Here is a 20,955-nt window from a genome sequence, read left to right on the forward strand (position 1 = left end):
TCCCTTGCCATTCCTAGGTCTCCATCTTCCATGCAGTTTCCCACCTTCTGGCAAGCCCAGGAGTCTCTGGGCTGAGGGAGGGCGGGTGCTGAGTCAGCCTTGAGGTTAAATCAAACCAGGCCACGCCCACGTTTAAAACTGTCACCCAGCAGCTCCAGCGCTTTGAGTCCACACCCCAGTGGAAGAAGATACTCTGGAGGGGGACGCAGGAAGAACGGTGCTGTCCCCTCAGAGAGCCAGTCCCGGCCTTGCCTCCTGCCCAGCCTGACAGAAACTATGTGGGCTTCAGTGGCAGAAGAAAGTGGGCAGAGGCAGGGCGCCGCTCTGGTTCAGGGTGAACTCCGCTGCCCCGGCCCCTCCCTTCTGGTCTGACACCTCGCCAGACCAGGGGAGGGAGGGGTTAGGAGTCTTCCTTAGGCTGGGATGCGTTTCTAGCCCGAGGAATGCTTTGCACATTCCTCTTCTGAATGGCCAAGGAAGTCACCATCCAGCCAGCAGGCTGGCCCATGACTGGGTGGGAGAAGAATGACCATCGCCAGAGAGGGGAGGGAAGGGGAGGGGAAGGGAGAGGAGGGGAGAGCCCTGCCCCAACCAGTCTGAGAAGGAAGCTCTGGGCACAGCTCCTGAGGCGGCTGCTCCCTCCAGTGCGAGCGGAGCCTGGCACTTGGGGAGCCGGTCAGCTCCTGGCAGAGCCTTCTGGAGGAAGAGCTGCCACACCCAGTAACACTGAGGGTGGAGTTGGTGGGAGAGTTCAGGGAGCCACAGGCCCAGGGTCACTGAGGGGTGGGACTCTCATGTCAGAGGAGCAGGAGACTCCAGAGAGAAAGGGAAGTAACTTTTCTTGAACATCTACTATGTGTTAGGCACTTTTCAAGCACCAACTAATTGAATCCTCACAACAACCCTGGGAGGCAGGCATTATTATTATCATCTGCAAATCCAGATGGGGTTCAGGGAGGCTGAATAACTTGCCCAGGGTCCCAGAACCAGGAAATGACCGAGTTGGGGTTTGAACCCAGATCTGATTCCCAAGTCCTGCTCCATCCACCATGCCCACCCGGAAGGACTCGGGCTGTTGTTAGTCTCCTTCCCAGAGGTCTCTGTGAACAGGAAGGGGCCTGCACAGCCTGTGTAGAAGGGGGTGGGCCAGGGCCCGCTTCCTCAACCAAGATTGCTGGGTTCTTTCCTGTTCTGATCTGTGAGTCAGAGGCCAAGGGAGATGGATGCTGTCCTGACTTGTAAGCTGACCCTTACTTTGGAACCAGGATTTGTTTTTGTTTTGCTTTGCAATGGTGGCGGTGCGGGTGTTCTAAAGAGCTCGCCTTGGCAGCTGTGATGCAGGGCCTGGCACATGCGAAAAGACTGCAGAAATAGCAGGAGAGTATTTTCTCCAGCACAGGTCACGTCCCCTCAGTAGGGTCTCAGCCTAAAGTCAGGCAACTGGCAAGCCTGGCTCAAGGAGGGTGGGCAGAGCTTTGTGGCTGATACTAGGGTTCTATGGTGACGGGTGTGAGGGGAGGTCGGGTGGTGGAGCCCCCGGACTAGGGGCTGTGGCTCAGCTGGTCCGGGGTCCATAACAGGGACGGCAGACAGCTGCACTGGGTGGGTCACTCTCTCAAGCTGCTCTTCCTCTGAGTGAGGAGACATCTGTCTGCCAGGCCTGGGGTGCCAGCACCACCAACCCACCAACCCAAGGCAGAGCCACGAAGGCATGAGTCTGCGCTTAAACCACAAAGCAGAGCATAGGCTTCCCAGTGAGCACTGCCATTTGAGGCAGACCCTGGGGAGTGAAACTGCCCGCTCCAGATGTGCTCCAAGACTGCCTTCCTGCCAGAAGTCCTCTTGGGATGTAACTCTGGGGCCCGTCTAGAGCCAGTGTCAACTGTTTTCTTAACCCTTGGTCTCTGCTTTTCACCAGAAGAGCTGGTGTCCAATGTGGCTGCCTCACCCCCAGACCTGGCTTCCAGTGGGCTCTGGTTGTTCCCATATGTTGAATTCTTTTCAAGGAAAGGACACTACCCCCACCGAAGGGATTCACAAGAGCACACTACAGGCTGGGAAGGTGCTTTCCAGAAAGCGAGCCTGAAGGAGTTTGCAGCCACTCGTAGGGAACAGGATTTGGTTGGCTATATAAGCTTTGGGATGTTGTAAGCTCTCTGTTAGGATGAGGCTGGTGGGATTCCCCTCCACCTACAGACGACTGGGAAAAGAGATGGCAACTGCCCCCGGGGCCCCACTCCCTCCGAGGGCTAGGGAGTGAGAGTAGGGTGCACACTTAGACCCCGTGAGGGAGGCCTGGGGCTGGTTTGTCAGGGCTGTGTGCTGGCTCAGCGTGGACCGGGGTGTGCAGTCCCTAAGTTCGGCTTGTGATCCTGACCCCCTCTTCCATTCTAGGACTCAGCATTTCTGGAGGTGATAGGGGAATGGATTTATTCACCTCTGCCAGCTTCTCTAGGTACAGTGAGGCGAGAAACACCATCTGTCCCAGTTGGAGGGGCCGTTTGGGGTATTTTTAGTAATCATCCCTCAGGGAGTGCCTGGTGTAAGCACCAGGCTCTGGGCTGAGCATTTCACACACAGAATCCTCGCCACAAGCCCGTGAGATGGGCCTATTATTGTACCCATTCTGCAGATGAGGAAGCCCTTGCTCAGAGATTGATCTGCCCCAGTGAAGCAGCCAAGAAGGGAAAGATCTCTGTCAATTGGACCCAGACCCTGATGTGAATGCAGCTGCAGTCAGCTGTCACCTCCTACCACCCCACCCGTGTCATTCTCAGAGTCACGCAAGAGGCTCTGTGACCTGGAGGAGAGGTAAGGCCCTGAGTCCTAGAGCATGTACAAAGGTGCCCCACTGCTGCCTCCGTCCAGCCACAGAAGGGCCTACGGGGGACCTTGTTACCTCCAGAGCTGGGCCCTTCACCCTGAGGTCTGCTGCCCGGCCTCTTCATCATGCTCTGTGGGAACTGTCACCCCCCCCAACCCTTCCATGACAAGGAATGTGCCTCACCAGCCCCCTGGTTGAGAATACCCTGGACAGAAGCCAGTCTTTCACTGGAGTATTCTCATCTGTCAGCAAGATTATTCTCAAAATTTTATAAAATTGTATTATTCGTTCATTTATTCAATAAATTTCATTTGTTGGGCATCTGCTCTGCTCAAGGCTCTGGGGATCGTGGTGAACAAAACAGAATCCTTGCTCTTGTGCGTTTAGCTGGCTTTTCCAAATAGATGTTGCTAGTCCCCTGACCTGCACGGCCTGCCTGTAGGACTTGCTGGGGTCTGGCTTCCCCTGAGCCCCTGCCTCATTTTCCATCCCTTGCTGGCATTCTCTGTAGGAGCTTGCCCACACTCTGCTGGCCTGTGCCAATGCATTCAGTGATGGGGATGTCCCCCTTCCTAAGGCCCCTGCCCTCTGTCCCCTCAGAGCTCGTCGTCCTTCGTGTAGGGCTGAGCTCTGTCCCCCCTCAGCTTACCAGGAGTCTGGGCCTCAAACTTCCCTCTGCATGTGACAAGAGAGGTGGCACCCCAGCACCCTTTCTGGTCCCTAGAAATGCACCAGGCAAAGGGCCTGAAGACAATTTCATTTGCTCTTCTGCCCAATTGTCCCCTGCAGTGTAGGTGAGTCCTAGACGCAGGCTGTGCCCCTTACTGCCCCTGCTCACAGGCTCTGAAAGATCTGCCCAGGGCGCTGTGCAGAAATGTGGACAGAGCATCCCCAGGATACAAAGCAGTACTCTGAGGTTCTTCTGCCCCACCAGAGTGGCCCAGAGAGAAGCCCAGTGTGCAGGACAGACGGCCTGTGCACAGAATGCACCAGAATGTCTGGGTTCCCCACCCCTGGCATCCTACCCACACTACAGGTCTTAGTGAATCCCCAAGGGAAAGATAATGGGGCTGCTGTTGAAAAGAATATGATAATAAGTCTCATTCAATCACTTGTGTCAACACTCCAGCTAAATGAGAGGCCGAAGAGTCAGGCTGGTCAGCCAGGGAAGGTCAATATTGACTCAGGCCTGCCTCCTGGGCCCGGCTCCAGCCTGCAAGTGCCGTGTTGCGGTCCAGCCACAGCTCAAGCCAGAGCAGCCATCTGACCTCTGTTCACACACTTAGAATCTCAACCGCTTCCCCAGTCGGCAGTGCTGGGATTTCCTGGGCACAGGATTGTCTCCAAGGGCAGAGGGAAGCATGGCAGGGCTGCAGGCCTGGCCCCTCTTTGCTGTTCGATTTTCATCAGCTTCCACATAGACAGGCCCAAATTGTCATCACAAGCCTAGTGTGATGCCTCGCCCAAAGAACCTCCAGAGTCCCCTAGTCACAAAAAGACTGTTTTTACAGTTATTGTTTTAACTTTATCTCTATGTTGCTCCCTTCCTCACTCCAAGTTCACAAAACTGCAGTGAGATGGGCCAAACCTGTTGACTGAGTATATTTTTTAGGACGACCGGTGACCAAGGAGAGGAAGGCAGAGCCGAGAAAGGGAATCTACACATACACGTGTATTACATGCCCAGCATGTGTCAGACACTGTGATCATGACAGTGATGATTTTACAAGGTAGATTTTAAGAGCTAAGTCTACAGGTGGAGAAACTGAGGCTTAGAGGGAAGTCATTGTCTGAGATGGTGAGTGTGCAGCTAGGATTCAAGCCCAACTCCCAAGCTCTTCCACGATGCCTGATACACCCGGAAAAGCCAACTGACCTGCCCCAGATCACACAGCTCCTCTAGGCAGAGGTAGGACCAGAAGCCTCAAGCCAGAGTCTCTCTCTGGCCCAGTCTGCACTGGTGGTAACAGCATGTCCAGAGTCACCTATGAACAGGTGAAGCCCTGCAAGGCTTCACAGAGCATGCTGTTGTTTCTGCCTCCAAAGCCAATTCCCTTCCAGAAATGCCCCTGCCCAGGGGCGCCTCACTACCCACCCTCCACAGACCCTCGGCCTTGACTCTATTCCCACTGCTTGGCTCTAACATCCTCCACAGTCTCTTGCCACACAGCCAGACCATTCTTCAAGTTCTCCAAGAGAGGGCTCAGGTGGCTTAACCTTTTCCAAAACTGGAGGCAAGGCAGGTAGGCTCCTGCTGGGGCTGTCCTCCTGTATCAATTATTATTGTCACTTCACCAGCTGCCTTGTGAGGAAGACATGATCACCCCCATGTTATAGATAACTACATTAAAGTTAGGAGAGAAACAAAGTAACTTGCCTAAGGAATCAAAGGCAAGTCAGACTTTGAACCCAGCTCTTTCTGAGTTCCAAATGCTGTGCCCGCCACTGCAGTCCTACATATGACCGGGAAGAGCTCACAGCAGAACTCACACCATGGGCTTCCCTGGTGGTCCAGTGGCTGGGAATCCACCTTGCACTGCAGGACACACAGGTTCAATCCCTGATCTGGGAAGACCCCGCATGTCACAGAGAAACTAAGCCCATGTGTCACAACTACTAAACCCATATTCTAGAGCCCCCAAGCCATAACTACTTAAGTCCACACCCCCTTGAGCCTGTGCTTCGACAAGAGAAGCCACCGCAGTGAGAAACCCGCACACCACGATGAAGGGTAGCCCCTGCTTTCTGTAAGTAGAAAAAGCCTGAGTGCAGCAACAAAGTCAACAAATAAATAAATATATCTTTAAAAAAAAAAAACCACACACACCAGAATGAGGCAAGGTAGAGAAAATGCAGCCTACACACTGGAAATCTTCATGTCTTGGCCCTTGGTGTCCTCAGCGGCATCTCCCTCCCAATTGGAATCCACTCACTGGGTGTGGGTGAAGTTGGAGAGATTTTAGCAGGTTGGAGAGCTGGGGAGTGATCTGGCAGGCTGGGATATGCGGACAAGCACCTCTGGCTGGGGCTCTTTCCTGACCTACTCAGCCCAAAGGCTGGGCCTGCTTCACTCCTCCTGTTTGGGAACCTCTTTCCCAAACAAGAATTCAGTGCACTGGCCTTGGTGACATTGCCTCTCCCCAGACAGGCATCAGACCTGGGCCAGGAACAAGGGCGGGCCATTTGAAGCCCTGTGCCTGCTGCGGGTGCAGGTGGTTGAAGTAACAATGCACGCCCACTAAGGACTGGGAGGGACCACTGCCTAACAGTACCGAAAACGAGCCAGCACAGGAGGGCCACCTGCCTGCCCACTGTCCCAGCCTCTGCCTCCCGCAGATCCCGAGAAGTCCCCTGGACACCCTTCCGGGGCTCACTCACCTCTGGGCCGCCTTCCCGGCCTCTTCTTTCTCCCAACTCCTCACTCTTTAGAGGGCAGAGCTTTCAGGCACCGAGGAAGGGGAAGGCCTGACACCTTCCAGGGCCAGTCCTCCGAGGCCTGGGTGTAAACAGATCAGAAATTCATTGTGACCGAGGTAGTAAGTATCCCCGCGGATTTTGCGACTGGCCGGAATTCAAAGGCTTCGGAACCGCCCCCCATCCCCCTCTGCCCGGCCTCAGACTGAGCCACCTTCTCAGGTGCGAGGGCAGGCGGCGGGCTCCCCGCGGAGCGCACGGGGACAGGGGGCGGTAGGCTCAGCGCTCCCTCTGGCCGCCTAGCTCCGACCCAGCGCGGCCGCCGGCCCCGCCTCGCCAGCACTAGCGAGGCGCTCTCTGGACGAAGCCCGCCCCCGCCAGCCTGGGCGCGAGCGCCGGGCGCACAAGCGGAGGGAGGTCGGCTCCCGGCGCAGCCGAGTCCCCTCTGCCCGCGCCGGCGGCCCCGCACTTCGGGGAAGGAAAACCCGGGGACCCGAAGCCTCGCGCGCGGGGAGGCCGGTCCCCGCCCCGGCGGGGCTCACAGCCCCTTGGCGGTCAGGACACCCACCTGCCGAGCGGGAAGCCCCCAGAGCCCTCCGAAAGGCCGCGGCAGTCCGGCCCACCCTCCGCCGGGAGGCGCCGGGAACGACGAGGAGAGGCCGGGCTTACATGTTTGTGCCGCGCCGGCTTCACCTGCCCGGAGTTTGATTTCGGGGTGTGGCCTCAGGTAGGACGCGGCGAACGCAGAGCCCGGGAGAAGTCGCCGAGGCGTGCAGGGGCAGCGGCCAGGGGGCCTCTTCTCCCGAGGAGCGCCCTTCTGCTCAACGCCAGCCCTTTGCCTTCCTGTACTGGTCCCGGCCGCTGCCTACCGTGACCTATACATTTCCCTTCGGACCCTGGGCTGCCGCGTAGAGGACCGACCTGGACTGTCCACCGAGCGCCTCTCTGTAATTAACTCCCTGATTTGCATTGAAGACGCACGCCCAGGCGGCGTGTACCCACCCCCCACCCGCACACCGTGGAGCGCCCTGAAACCTGCCACCTTGGCCTGTCCTGTCCCATCGGGACAAGGTTCCACGACTGCCTTGGGGTAGCCCCCTTGTGTGGGCAGGAAAGCGGAAATTATAGAGATCCCAATGCCTTTGTCAGATCTTGCTCAGTTTTGAGAACCCTCTGGTTTCAGGATTGTAGGGAACCTCTGTGGAAAGAAAGCTTCCGGGAGCCCTGGATCCCCACCCCACCCCCAGCCCCACCCCCGCCAAACAGAGGAGAAGATATGGTTCTAGAGCCAGTATCTCCTAGTTGTCCCCAGCAGTGCCCTGGCGGAGGGTTAGGATGGCTATCCCAAGTGGCTCACTCTGGGCTGCCCTTTGCCCTGCCCCTGGATTGGAGGATGGTTTGTCCTGTGTTTATATGTGTGGGAGAAGGGCAGGGGCCATCTGTCTCTTCCCTAAACAAGGAAGTGAGAAGACTCCTGCTGTCCTTGGGTCCAGAGAGAGGGCTGTGTCCAACTGAATATCCAGGGGATTCTAGCTTAGAAATTCAGTATATCTGGACCCCAGATGGCTGCCCCCCAAAGCAGTGGCAGGCACTGGGGACAATGCAGGGATTTTCATCACTTTGAGCACCTCAAAATTTATCATTGAGGTCACTGTTGCCATGTACAGTTTTGCTCACTGATTCTTCAGACATCGTGCAATTTATGAATAAAGAATCTGCATTTTAGGCTCAGTTGCTATGCACAGTTTACTGTAGGCTCCCACCAAACACAGCTGAGATGGCCAGTGGGAATTCATCACTCCAAACAGGCCTGCACCCTGTCTGGCTGCATGTCCGTCCTTAGCCTCCCTGGGGAAGGCATGGTGATGCCAGGTGGACAGGCTGGCTATGGGAAGCTGGTTGTGCTGGGTGGGAGAAGGAGGGAGAGGGGAAAATGGTTGTTGAGGATTTGAAATGAAGCAGGAACCAAAGCTAGAATGAAATGCATTACACCATTGAACCTAGAATCAACACCCTAAATTATTTTTTTAATTGACACACATGAATTATTTTCTTTTAATTAAAATACCTTATATACCAAAACCACAGTTCTAAGCAGGACTTTTGAACTGTTAAGCTACACTAAAGTGTGAACATTATAGTATTATCAGAAATGAACTGGTATTTAATTTGGTTGGATCCAGGCTTGGGTATCCCAGAAAGGCTACAAGCCAAGTCCCATCCTTACCCCATAGGGAGAAAGTCTAGGGAAACTTGGGGGGCCTCTCATCTTTGAGATCTTTGGGGCCTTAAGAGAGACAGGACTCCTACTTAAGTAAGACTGACTGAGAAAGTAATGAATCCCCCATCTCTGGGGGTATTCAAGAAGCAGATAAAATCTGTCAGATGTGCTAGAGTAAAGGTTCCCATAGTGAATACCAGACTAGACTAGGGGGCCTCTTGGGCCCATCATAGCTCCACATTTCTGCGCTTCCAGGTGGGGTACAGATGGGTCTTCTGCGGTGGGTTGGATGACCCTCTGCTTATCTGGATGGCTGGGAGGTACAGAATGGATCCTGAGTGAGTAACTTCTGTGTGCGACTCTCTCCACTTCCCCATCTTCCTCTCATCCACTCCCAACTCAGCCCTGCCCAGGAGGAGGAGGCAGAATAACAGTGCCGGAAGTGGCGGGGACAGTCTAGGGACAGCTTCTTCTCCAGCATCTACAAGCCTCCTTCTGGCCTATTGCCAGGTTGCCACCCCAAGCACAGGGAGAGGGCCCGGGCACACCCTCCTTTGAAGAGCCTTGGCAGCTGGCATAGGCCTTCTGGTCGAGGGAGTTGTCCATGTACTGCCATTCCACAGATTGGGCAGGAGTGCTGGACTAGGGCACTGAAAGCTGGCATTTCCCCATGGGCTGTGGTTCTCAGAGCCCTACCAGCTCTGGGGCACTGGTCAACCAGCCTGGTCTGGGAGGGTGTCAGGGAGGGCACATGGGCAGGGCAGGCACTCCCTGGCTCTCAGCCTGTGGCTGTCAGGGCCTGTTGAAACATCTGAGCTGAGAGCCCGGGTTAGGGCCAAGGAGGAGAGATACAGATCAACTTGTGGTTTGGAAACACAAACACATTATCTTTCCCGGGCACCTTTCTGCTCCGTGACTTGAAAAGCTTCCTCAGGGTCCTTTCTCTGGGTGACTGCCCTTCTCTAATAATAATGCCTACCGATTATTGAATGCTTCTGATGGGCCAGGCCCCATGCTAAGCTATTTACATATATCATCACTCAAGTCTTCACAACAACCCTGAGACAGAAGGACTGTACTGTTGTTATTCTCATTTTATGGATGAGGAAACAGATGAGGCCCAGACTGGTTAAGCAGCCGGCTCAGGGTCTTGTAGTTACTGAGTGGTGGAGCCAGAATTTCAACCCAAGAGTATCTGTCCCCAGTCCATTCTTATAACTCAGTACTGCTCAGAGTTCTCTGGTTGCAGACTGTCAGATATGATTGACCATGCGGGGTCAGGTCCATGGCAGCAGTCGGTTGGAGAAGCACTGGTAATTTGCCTCTTGGTGCTGGCCCTGACTACCACCCAGGAAGGGCAAGTCATGTGACACAGAGAAGTGTGTGGGGTAATCTCTCCTCCATTTCTGGTGAGGGGATGAGGAACCCCACATGGCCCTGGGTACGAGGGGCAGAGAGGGCCTCAGTTTCTGCCATCTCTTACTGAGTCATGAGCCAGCACTCTGCTTGAAATCCCTGCATCAAGCCATCTGTCCTTCACAGACCCAGAATGTGCCAGGTACCCTCAGGCCACATGGGGAGGTGGGGCCTTGCACCTGCTTGCTACCTGGCTGGAGAAACCCCTTGGGGCCGGCCTCTAGGAGGAGTAGCAGCCCATTCACCCTGAGCCCCTAGTCTGAGGAGAGGAGGCATTCTTTGGAGAAGATCTCTTCCTCCCCTTCTCTTGTAGGCTGCCTACGCCTGTCCCTTCCTGCTCTTGGGGTGGTCTGGATCAGTGCCCCTCACCCTGATAAAACTATCCATCTCTCTCCTGATGGACCTGGGAGGCAACCTCTGAGGGTTTGGGAGAATGAATTGAGAAAGCTGAGGTTGCCAAACCCTTGGGGTCTTCAGGCAGGAGGGAGGTTGAATCTAGCCACAGAGACCATGAGTTCCGACAGGATTGGAGCCCTTCTGCCTTTCTAGACTTCCAGCTTGTCTCAGCATTAGTTTCTTGATGTGTATAAGGGGGGAGAGGGTTCCCTTCTTAGGGGGATTCCCTGATGGCTCAGTGGGTAAAGAATATGCTTGCAATGCAGGAGACACAGGAGACGTGGGTTTGATCCCTAGGTCCGGAAGACCCCCTGAAGTAGGAAATGGCCACCCACTCCAGTATTCTTGCCTGGGAAATGCCATGGACAGAGAACTCTGGAGGCCTACAGTCCATAGGGGAGCAAAGAGTCTGACATAGCTGAGCAACTGAGCATGCATACATGTACCCTTCTTCCTCGGGAAGATGGTAGAATAATGAGGTCTAGAGCATTGGGGTACAGGGGCCTCAAAGGACCAGCACCCCCAAACAGGGTGAGAGTTCTTGGCTCTTGGCCCTCACAGCTGCTGAAGGGTCCAAGGAGAAAACACCCCTCCCACACATCATGTATGCACAAGCTGCCACTGGGAGCAATGGAGCCCAGTTTAGTGTACCACCAGGGCAGAATCCCAGGGTTCTTCCAGGAGACCTAGATACTAAATCACTCCAAATCCCAGAGAGAGAACCCCAGCCCCATCTGGCAGCACCACCGGGGCCCAGTTAGGTTTGGGGAAAGTCCATAGGACTCCCCTGCCTGGTCACTGCCACTCTGCACCTCAGCTGAAGGAAATGACCACACCCTGCCTTTCCTCAAGCATGCATCTGTACTGGGCTTCCTTTGCCAACTAGAATACATAGGCCCATCTTCTCTAAATGAAAGTTGACACTGAGGCTGAGCTTCCTGAAAGTCCCAAAGGGACCTGGTGACCTGGACGAATCACCCAGATGCAGGGGCCACTGTCCACCCACCTCAAGGGGCTGGAGCAGGGTCAGGGTAGACTGCAGCACCCTTCCTGGGTACATGGGGGCATGAGCTACCCTGGAGCGGGTGGCACCAGAAAGAGCCACCTCTGTGCTAAGGACACTCATTTTAGAGACATGATGAATTCCTTTAATATCTTCTCACTATGATCACTTTGCAGCCCCTGCTCTTAATGGGCTCCAAAGTTCCATCCAAATGTCTGTTGTTGGCAGTTTAGTTCTCTAGCTGGCATTTTTGCTGGCAGCACTAACAGCTGGAAGCTTCCTGAATGGAAACCCTTCATTGTCATTGCCTCTCTCCCAGGAACCTCCAGGAGCTGCCCCCAGTCTAAGGTCAGGGCAGGGTTCTGATGGGCACCCATGTCCTGGAGCCAAGGGCCTGACTTTCAGGAAGGACAAGTGAGTTGGAGCAGCAGAAGGCTTGTGCTCCAAGTAGGTACGAACTCCGGCCAGATCCAGGGAAGGAAAGAGTGAGGAAGCATGATGTTGGCTGCCTAAGCCACATCTACAACCTTCTGGGGGACACCTTAGCTCTAAATGCACGAAGGTCACAGACTCTGGCCCATGTGGCCTCTTGGGAGCATTAACCATCTTGCTATAAAGCTTGGGGCACTCCACCTTCTGCATCCGCCTTGGGTCAGTGTGAGAACATGACTTGCCACTTGGCTGGGCTGGGCTATGCTTAGAGGGTGCTAGGATGGGGTGTGGGCAGACAGCTACCATCATCAGTTCTCAGGGTGTTTCATTCTTTAGTCTCCGGACCACACCTCAACCGCCCTGGGAGGGCCTGTGGGACCTTTATGTGAACACTGACATGAAGGGTCCTGGTGTGCACTGCCCTACCCGCCTCTCCTCCCAGCGGTTCTTGCTAAGAGACAGCTCCACCTCCTGTCTGACCAACCTCTCCTCTATAGGAGGCCTGCATGCTTGTTAACTCCTGGCCTTGCATTCATGTCCCTGGGTCTGAGATCTCCACCTTTCCTGATCCCTGACATACCATCTCCCAGAAAAACCCACTATCGTGGGATATAAAAGCCAGCTTGGGCCTGGTGTCAGGGAGACAAATGACAGATGACAGGCCGCCTGCTCCTGGAATCTGACCTTTGATGGTGGACGCTTAAATTCCTGCCCAGGATCATGGCATATAACCGGGGAAAAGACCACCTGAAGCAGAGGATCTCCTGTGTGCCTCCCGGTCACAGAGTCAGCTCCAGAATCTCTTTCCTTCCTAGATGCTATCACCATTACCCTGTCCTTTGGCTTCAGACATTAACAGGCTTATGTTCAAAATAGAAAATGCTTCCTGGGACAAGTAGAGCTGAGTCTATCTATTTACAAATTAGCTGAATCTGTTTATCAGAGAGTGGCTTGGTCCAAGGAGGGGGTCAAGCCTGTCTCCTTGTGGGGAGCTGGCGAAAGAGCACGGGCTGAGCTGGGGCTCCAGGTCAAGTAAGAAGTAGGGGCTGGGGAAGGGCAGGGCCCAACCCTGTTAGGGCAGGATGCACAGAGGAGCAAGGGAACCTGTCTGGCCTCCTACTGTGTCAGGCTGGCTGCCTCTCCCAACCATTGAGTTACCTGGCAGCTCTCATCTGGCCCTGCTTGGGGGCGCCTTTACCGATGCTCCTAATGGAAAGGCTGGGACCCCCAGGCCCGAAACTGACTCTGCTGCCAGTCAGTTCTGTGATCTCAGGACCCCGCTTTCCTTCTCTGGGTTCTGTTTCACTCTGTGAAATGATAAGGGCTACGTTACACAGTTTTGGGGCTTCCCTTTGGCTTGATGCTCTACAGCGATCCATCCAGGGTGGCCAGCTCCTATCTGGGGCAGCCCTTCCCTCCTCTGCACTCCTGCCCACTGGCCTGGGATTGTGCTCTGCATGCACAGCTGGTCCCTGTCTCTCTGCACCCTCTGGGTCTTCTTGCACAACTCCCTAGGGAACCTCATTCGAAGCCGAAAGGAAATGGAGGTTGGAGGCGCCGGGCCAGGACTGAACCAGACAACTAGTCCTCCCGGTTTTAAGGTTTTAACCCTGCCACAGCAGCAGCACTCAGGGGCGGGGTGGCGAGCAGGCAGTGGGGGCCTTGAGCAAGGTGACTGGTTCCTTGCTATTTGCCCTGCAGTGGGTGAGCGGGCTGGGCTCCTGCCGCATGGGATTCAGAGACCAGAATTGGGAACCAGCAGACCTGAGCTTCCTGGTCAGGCTTCTCTGAGCACGTGGAGCCCCTCCCCGTCCCCAGTCCTGGGCAGCCTGAGTGTGCAAGAGAACACAGCCTTGCCTCCCTCCCCCCTGCCCATTAGCCAGAGGCCTGAGGCCCCCCAAGTCTTGGTGAACTTGGGAAAACCAGAGCCAAGCAGAAAGGTGTCAGCATCGCTGACCAAGCACTTCAAGGGTGAAAGGTCACCACAGAGAGCCCATGGGTGTACAAAAAGCCATCATTGTCCCTCTGTAAAGTCTCTGCCCTGCGTGGTGAGTCGTGATGAGGTTTTATAGAAAATGCTGGCCAGCGTGAGTGTCCCTTTGTTGGGGTGGGTATGTTGTCATGGAGTTGTAAGGGAACCTGTCCCCTGCCCCACCCCTTCCTGTGCTAACTACCCCCAGGGTATGAAAATCCATCCTGTTCAGCTTTCCTCTCCCCTGTCTGTTGAAGGGCTGTAAGCTCCCCAGGGCAAGGGTTCTGTCCTGCTCACTCTTCAGCACTCCCATCCCTCACCCTGTCCTGCCACCAGAGTTGGCTCCCTGCAGTCAGGCCATCTCTCCTCACTGCCTGCGAGCCAGTGAGCCAGCACAAGGGGCCAGTGGCCATCCTCCAGTGCCGCCTACAGCCCACACCTCACCCAGAAAAGACAAGTCCCCTCCTTTATCCCACCCCTCACACCTCTCACCTTAGCTCCTCATGGGCCCTCGGACTGAGCTTGGAAAGGGCAGCTTCCAGGACCAGTGGGCCTGTTAATCCCAGACAGGAGGGCCAGCCCGCCTTGAGGAAGTCAGAGCTCTTCCGGATTCCGAAGCTTCCATTTTCCATGATCTAGTCCAACCTGTCGGCTAGTTCTTTTAGGGACAGGCTGCAGAGGGCCCGTTATGAGGTTTGCTAGCAAGCTTCGCACCAACTGAGTCTCCTTCCCACTCAGGTGTGGGGGGCATCCAGCAGGAAGGACTCTGCTTCTGGCCACAGGTCATCTTCCCCCAAGTCCTTCTGGCCTTCTGAACCCAGGACAGAGTGCACAGAGGACCTCTGGGGCCATTTGGGTGAGCAGTGTGGTCTCTCAGGGTCTGTGCCTCCTCCCTGTCCGGGCCTCCCACCCAGCCCAGCCAGCTACCACCCTGCTGGCCTGCTGTTTGTCTGGTGCTCCCCAGCTGCTGCCTCTCTGCCCCTAGCCAGACACCAGATGCTGCTCAGCTCTGCATACATAGGGCACTGCCAGGCGTGGAGTGGCCTTTTCCCAGGCAGTGGGAATACCCCTCAGATGGTAATGCCACAGCTAGTAAAGACTCCCTTTTTCCTTGCCCTGGAACCAGGTATGGGGATTAAATGAGTGGGAGACACTTGTGTTCATCCTGACTCTGGTCCCTTGAGCTCCTCCAGGATAGGAGCATTCCTGGTCATTTTGGGGGATTCTGTGCAGAGTGGGTTTGCCCTGGCTGGAGGCCGCTGACCTGACTGCACCTCTCCCTGTGCCTGGCATGTTCCAGATTGCTCAGCTCACCAAGAATGTCTGTCCTTGGGGGACTGAAAGGTCCATGCAGCCCCCATCTTCCTCCCTTGTAGCCACTGCAGGGTGCACGGAGCTTTCCACCCAAATCAGGGGCTCCCAGGCCTGCTCCTGGGGCCAACTCCTCTTCACAAGGCACCCTGGTCACCAGGGCTCCCAGGTTTGTCACTCCTGAGCTGCAAAGAGGACCCCTTGCTTAGCCCAGAGGCCTTATTCTTGGCTAGGTGAGCTTCTGTGAGGCTGAGTCCCAGGCCCACCAGGCCTGGGGACCATGCAGTCCAGAGCTCATCCTCAACTTCAGAAACCTGGTTCCCACCAAAATCACTTAAGGAGAGACCCGAAGCAGGACCCTCCGACCTTGGTGTGTGATATCAGGGAAAAAGCAAACTACACCATATGAGCCTTGCTTCTTGCGGGGTGGGGTGGGGGCGGGATGTAGGGGGTCCCTAGTGCTTTATAAACTGGAGCTCAATGGGCCTGGTGTCCCTAAAGCTCTGACTAGGTCATTAACCCTGGGGCCTGCTCTCAGCCCAGCAGTCCCCTGAACTGGGCTGATGCCAAGTTTCAGAGTCAGAATCTGTGCCAAGTCAAGCTCAGCATGAGGGTGTGACTTGGATCCCAGGCCCCAGTGGATGCTCCATAAATATTTGTGGGATGAACACATGAGGGGAGTGTCCCAGAGGTGGTGGGGCCTCCCGGAGGGGCGTCCTGATGGCAGTGCGTGCACCACCCAGCAGGAAGGGGAGGTGAAGGCAGGAGCAGTGGAAACAAGCATTTCTCTCTCTGGCTGGGGAGCCAGAGGCCAGCTTGGACAGGGTTGCTTCCAAATCCATCTTGGAAGGGGGGCAGATGGGGTGGGGTGTGGGCGTGGGGCTCCTGAGCCCAGAAACCCACAACTGCCGCTCCTGTTCCAGATGGTGGGCAACCTGAACACCTCGGTACCCCCACCCTGCCTGGGAGCCGCAGGGACCTTACCTGAGCTGTCCTTGGCAGCTGGGCCCCGAGCTCCCCACTGCAGGCCTCCGCTTGTCTCTAGCTCAGGAAGCGGCACTCCCTTCAGGAAAAGAAAAAGAAAACCTCAGTGCTTTTCTCACTCATCTGCTTCTCCCGAAGGCTCCTGGTTGGTGTCGTCCTGCCTCTGTGGGCACACAGCCTCCTCCCTCCCGGCGGCTTACTCACCGGTGTGCTTGTGAGGCTGCCAGCTGTGTGGGGGAGGCGGGGGCCCACGCCCCTTGGCCTGACATATACCGGAGCATGCCGTGTGGGGTCGAGGGCCCGAGGGGCTGGCCCTCTGGGTCCTGAGTATGGGGGACCGGAGCCCTGGGCAACATCTTCCCCAGGGGTGTCCCCAAACGAGCTCGGTGGGAGACACACTGGAGAGGGATGAATTCCTGTAGGAAGCTGAGTGCCCAGGGCTGCCAGAAGACGGGGCAGCCCAAGCGCTGTCCGGCACTCTGGGGGGTTGGTTTCCAACCTTGGCCCACTCCCTACCCTGGCATCCTGTGTGTCTCTGTCCCGTGGACTCAGTGGGTCCTGGGCCCATCTGAGCTGGAACTGCGCCTCACCTGCTCAGGCCGGGTGCCTGGCATCCTTTTCAACAGCACCCATCTTGGGCAGGCCCAGTATCGGTCAGGGTGAATGGATGCTGGATCCCCCGCCCCCAACTCTCACTGGCTCCCCGTGGTCTGCTCTCACACATTTGCTCCTCTCTCTCGCGCGCTCTCTCTCTCTCTCTCTCTCTCTCTCACACACACACACACACACACACACACACACACACACGTGGAGCCACACCCAGCAGAGCCACCTACCTTCCCCAGGCCAGCCTAAGCCAATCCAGCCTTGATCTCCAAGTGCCACTCTGACCCTAGGAGCCACTCATTTATAGAAATATCTTGTAGGAGGTGTGTTCAAAGCCAGGCAGGAGGACTCCGGTCGGCTGGACCAGACTCCCCTTCTCTCCCGACACCTCCAGAGGATAGGCCGCCTCATCACCTTATCTGCTATTGCACTTTGGCGACTGACATCTCTCCCGGGCACCTCGGGCCCCCACGGCATCTTCCATATCCTTAGGGGGTGGCGGCAGGCTTGTGGCAGGTCCCATCTTCCGTGGAGCCCCAGGTAGGGAGGGGAGAGCAGGAAGGGGCGGGACCCAGGTGCAGCTCCAAGTTTCCAGCTCCCAAAATAATCAGATGCAAAAGGGAAGGAAGAAATCTCCAGGCCAGTGGGTGACTCAGTGTCCGTGGGCCGGCTTAGTCACCTGGATAGCTGCTCCTGGCTCCCAGCACCTCAGGCTGGGAGCGATGCCCTGCCCCCTGCAGCCGGCAGCAGCAGGCTGTCAAAGGGAGTGCGGCCACGGAGCCCCAGCTGGCCCAGGGCTCCCGGCAGGCGGGCTCCGGTTTCCTCCCCAGCCGCCTGTCCCTCCTCCACCGAGCACCCCGGCTCACTTTGGGATTTCTCCATTAAATCCTCAGGCAGCGACCTGCTCGTTTGGGGCTCCGAGCTGCTCCAATGTTGCTTGGCAATTTTGATATCGTCGGGGGTTGCCATGGGGAGGAGGGTGATGTCATTGACACAAAAAAAAACCCACTGAATTTACAAATCAGCTGGGGCTGGAGCTATTTATAAAAACACGTTTTTCCCTGCCTTCCTTTACTGAGGGGGAGGCGGGGGGAAGGGCTGCCTGTGCTCTCAGGGCGAGCCTCCCCCCTGCAGCCCTGGACCTCCTGGGCTCCCCGCCCCCAGGGCTGCAAGACCTGGCTGCCGGGCCACAGCTGGCTGAGCCCCGCTTTTGGGGTCTCGGTTGGTTTTGCTGTGAAGAGTGAGAAAGCGGCACATAGAGGGTGCTGGGCAGCATGGGCATCAGCTTCAGGGCTTGGCAGGGACCCTTTGTTTCCCAGCCCCTGATCTGAAGTATCGGCCTTTGCAAGTGGGTGCTTGAGCTCCCCTGGGGCCAGGGAGAGCTCAGCCTTGCACAGTGCCCTCCGGGTCCCCGAATCCATCCATCCCCTCACTGGTTCTTTATCTTCTCCCAGTGCCCAAGCCCAATCTCGGCCCCCTGCTCCTCTCTCCCATACTCGCCCACGGTCCTGTTGGAAAACCATCCTATCCGTGGTTTTGACCATCAACCTGGAAATGCTCACTCCAGAGCCCAAGTCACAGCTGCCAACACGGGCACCACCTTCACCAGCCAGTTCCCACCCCAGTGCCCACTGCTGCTGATGGCCAGATGGAAACCCACCATTCCCCTCGATGCTTCCCCACCCCCGCCCCTTACATCCAAGGTGGCACTAGGCTGCTCGTGTTATTTTTGAAAACTCCTTCATAAATTTTCTTCCATAAATAAACAGCGTGGTGTTTGGTTAAAAGCCCAGGTTCCGAGCTTTCTGTCCCGAGTTCACATCCCAGCTTTACCGTTCATCAGCTGAGTGAATTTTGGCATGTTATGTAACCACCTGGACCTTGATTTCCTCGTCTGTAAAATGGGGATGATTTCACCTGCCTACAGGGTTGTGGGAAATAAGTGAACAAAGCTCCTGGCCCAGGAACTGCTCACCCTGAGAGCTCAGAAAACATGAATCTTCTCAGCTTTCCGCTTCATGACTGGGCTGTTTGGGGCTCACTCTTATCCACCCACCAAACAGCGGCAGATTAATCTATAGAACGATGACCTCAGTCACCTCCCGAGTGACGGTCTCAGGCTGCTCACATAGACATTTTGATTGAGCTGTGCAGTATGGGACCACGTGGCCTGTTTAGTCATAAAAACTCAATTAGGGTTTCTAACTACTAGTCATCTTGAGCAGAAAAGGGATTTTTTTGGACAGCCATCAGGTAACTAGCTCCCAGCACTGATGAGAAATCTGGAGAATCAAGTCCGGGACAGAAGCCAGCCAGTACAGAGGTCTCTAGGCATCAGACCTGACTCTGCAGATTCCATGCCTCCCCCACCTGGATGGAAGGTGCTCCCACCACGTGCTCCACCTGGTGTGCCTCTGGTCTGGTGGAGCAGAGGGTAGCCTTGTCAAGGGTTCCCATTACCCACATGAGGCGGGAAAGAAGATTAGGGTGGAGGCGCTGAAGGAAACGGTATGTGCATGAGTGCTCAGCTACTCAGTTGTGTCTGACTTTCTGCAACCCCATGGACTGTAGCCCACCAGGCTCCTCTGGGATTCTCCAGGAAAGAATACTGGAGCGGGCTGGCATTTTCTCCTCCAGGGAGTCTTCCTGACCCAGGGATCAAACCCACATCTCCTGTGGCTCCTGCATTGGCAGGTGGATTCTTTACCACTGAGCTACCTGGGAAGCCCCAAAGGAAAGGGTGCTGGAGTTCAGAAACCAGTCAAGGGTCACCATGGGTCTTGGCCACTTTCGCTCATCCTTCCAAATTCCTGAGAGTGATAATCAGACATTGTTGATTCTGTCTTCAGGGACTTCGGGAAGCTGACGCCTGCACAAAGTAGAACTCATTCATTCCTCTACATAATGTTGCATGGATTCTTTTTATTTTTTTTTGACAGGGATTCTTGATTTGGTGAGAATTGCTGCCAACTGAGACCCCTTTCCTCACAGGTTGTAGAAAAGGGGAAATCTGTCAGCCATTGGAAGAAACCCTTCAAAGGCTTGGCTGCCTCTTGTAGGGGGCAGCCGGACAGATGCCTGCATTCTTGGGCCATTGCTTGGGTGCTCTGCACTCTTCGTCACCCCAGCGGGTCACCTCTGCTGATCCCAGCAGGCTGAGCTCTCGGGAGCAGGAACCCCAGCATGGTGCCCGTCACAGTAGATGCTCATACATACTTGGTTGAGTGAATGAAAGCATGAGGAGGTTCTGTGCTCTGCTACTGCTAAGTCGCTTCAGTCGTGTCCGACTCTGTGTGACTCCATAGATGGCAGCCCACAAAGGCTCCCCCGTCCCTGGGATTCTCCAGGCAAGAAAACTGGAGTGGGTTGCCATTTCCTTCTCCAGTGCATGAAAGTGGAAAGTGAAAGTGAAGTCGCTCAGTTGTGTCCGACTCTTGTGGACTGCAACCCACCAGGCTCCTCCGTCCATGGGATTTTCCAGGAGAGAGTACTGGAGTGGGGTGCCATTGCCTTCTCTGTGCTCTGGCCCCCCGTATACTTGGAACACAGTGAGTCATGGAGTTGCAGGGGACTCTAAAATCATCAGCCCCGCCCCGCCTTCTGCAGGTGAGGAAACTGCAGCCCCCAGAGATGAAGTGACTCAGCAAAGCCACACAGGAAATTAGAGGCAGTCAGGATTGGAACTCAGCCTTCCTTCTCACAGGCCGGTGATGCTCCCTTTGCTGCCCACGCAGGCCCGTTCTGCTGAAGCCCCAAGAGTGAAGTATCTGTCATTTAGTCCAAGGCAGCAGCAGTGCTGTCACTGTGGGTTTTTCTGCCTTTTACTCTTGGCTCCCAGGGAGTGGCAGCGTGTGAATCGGCCTAGATGGTGTCCTTACAACTAATTAATACAGTCTTTCACTTTTCTCAATTTTACTGTTGAAAATGGTGATGTTCTTAAAGCCTCAAAAGCAACTTGTCTGGTCGGCACCATTTTGGTGAGTCAGGTTCCACTGGATTGAAAGCTGACACCGAAATATCCCACCGAATGGCTTTAAACAAATCATCTGGGGATTGGTTTGGAAAGGCACTGTAATAGCGAAGTCCTCACATTTTCATAGACGAATGCTTCCCAGGCTTTCCTTAAGAATAACAAGTTTCAGAAACAAAGTCTAGGGTTCTAACGTGTGGGAAAAATGCCCTTTTACTGCCAGCTTTTTCTAGATCTTTAGCTTCTTTCCTACACTTCCCGCCTCCTTTGTGCTGTGTGTATAGAGGGTGCTTCACGTAGGCCTTTCTGACGGCCGTGCGGGCCTGTCTCCACCTGCCTACACTTGTCAGCACCTCTTGCCAAAGGGCCAGGAAGGAGGAACAGATCTGCCTGCCCCGACTGCCGT

The 20,955-nt window shown here is 55.5% G+C and overlaps 1 protein-coding gene across 6 annotated transcripts in view; it reads right to left on the reverse strand.

Annotated features, from left to right (window-relative positions):
* The window catches only part of PAK6 (p21 (RAC1) activated kinase 6), a 39,151-nt gene extending 22,019 nt beyond the window's left edge, over nt 1-17,132 (reverse strand). Inside the window, exons 1-3 of one of the 6 annotated variants that reach the window (XM_086321931.1) lie at nt 16,994-17,132; nt 15,974-16,052; nt 6,203-6,320 (exon numbers count right to left, since the gene is read on the reverse strand). The gene's annotated coding sequence lies outside the window, so the exon portion shown is untranslated. Of the gene's footprint in view, nt 1-6,202; nt 6,321-6,452; nt 6,581-6,806; nt 7,447-15,973; nt 16,053-16,563; nt 16,767-16,809; nt 16,949-16,993 lie in introns of those variants that run through there. The other 5 variants (XM_086321930.1, XM_086321932.1, XM_086321933.1 and 2 more) reach the window with 5 other exon arrangements.
* Nucleotides 17,133-20,955: the final 3,823 nt, after the last annotated feature.

The sequence above is a fragment of the Bos grunniens genome, chromosome 10 (genome assembly GCF_055505025.1).
Source record: "Bos grunniens cultivar Pamir isolate PY7600 chromosome 10, Bosgru_T2T1.0, whole genome shotgun sequence".
Lineage (NCBI taxonomy): Eukaryota > Metazoa > Chordata > Mammalia > Artiodactyla > Bovidae > Bos > Bos grunniens.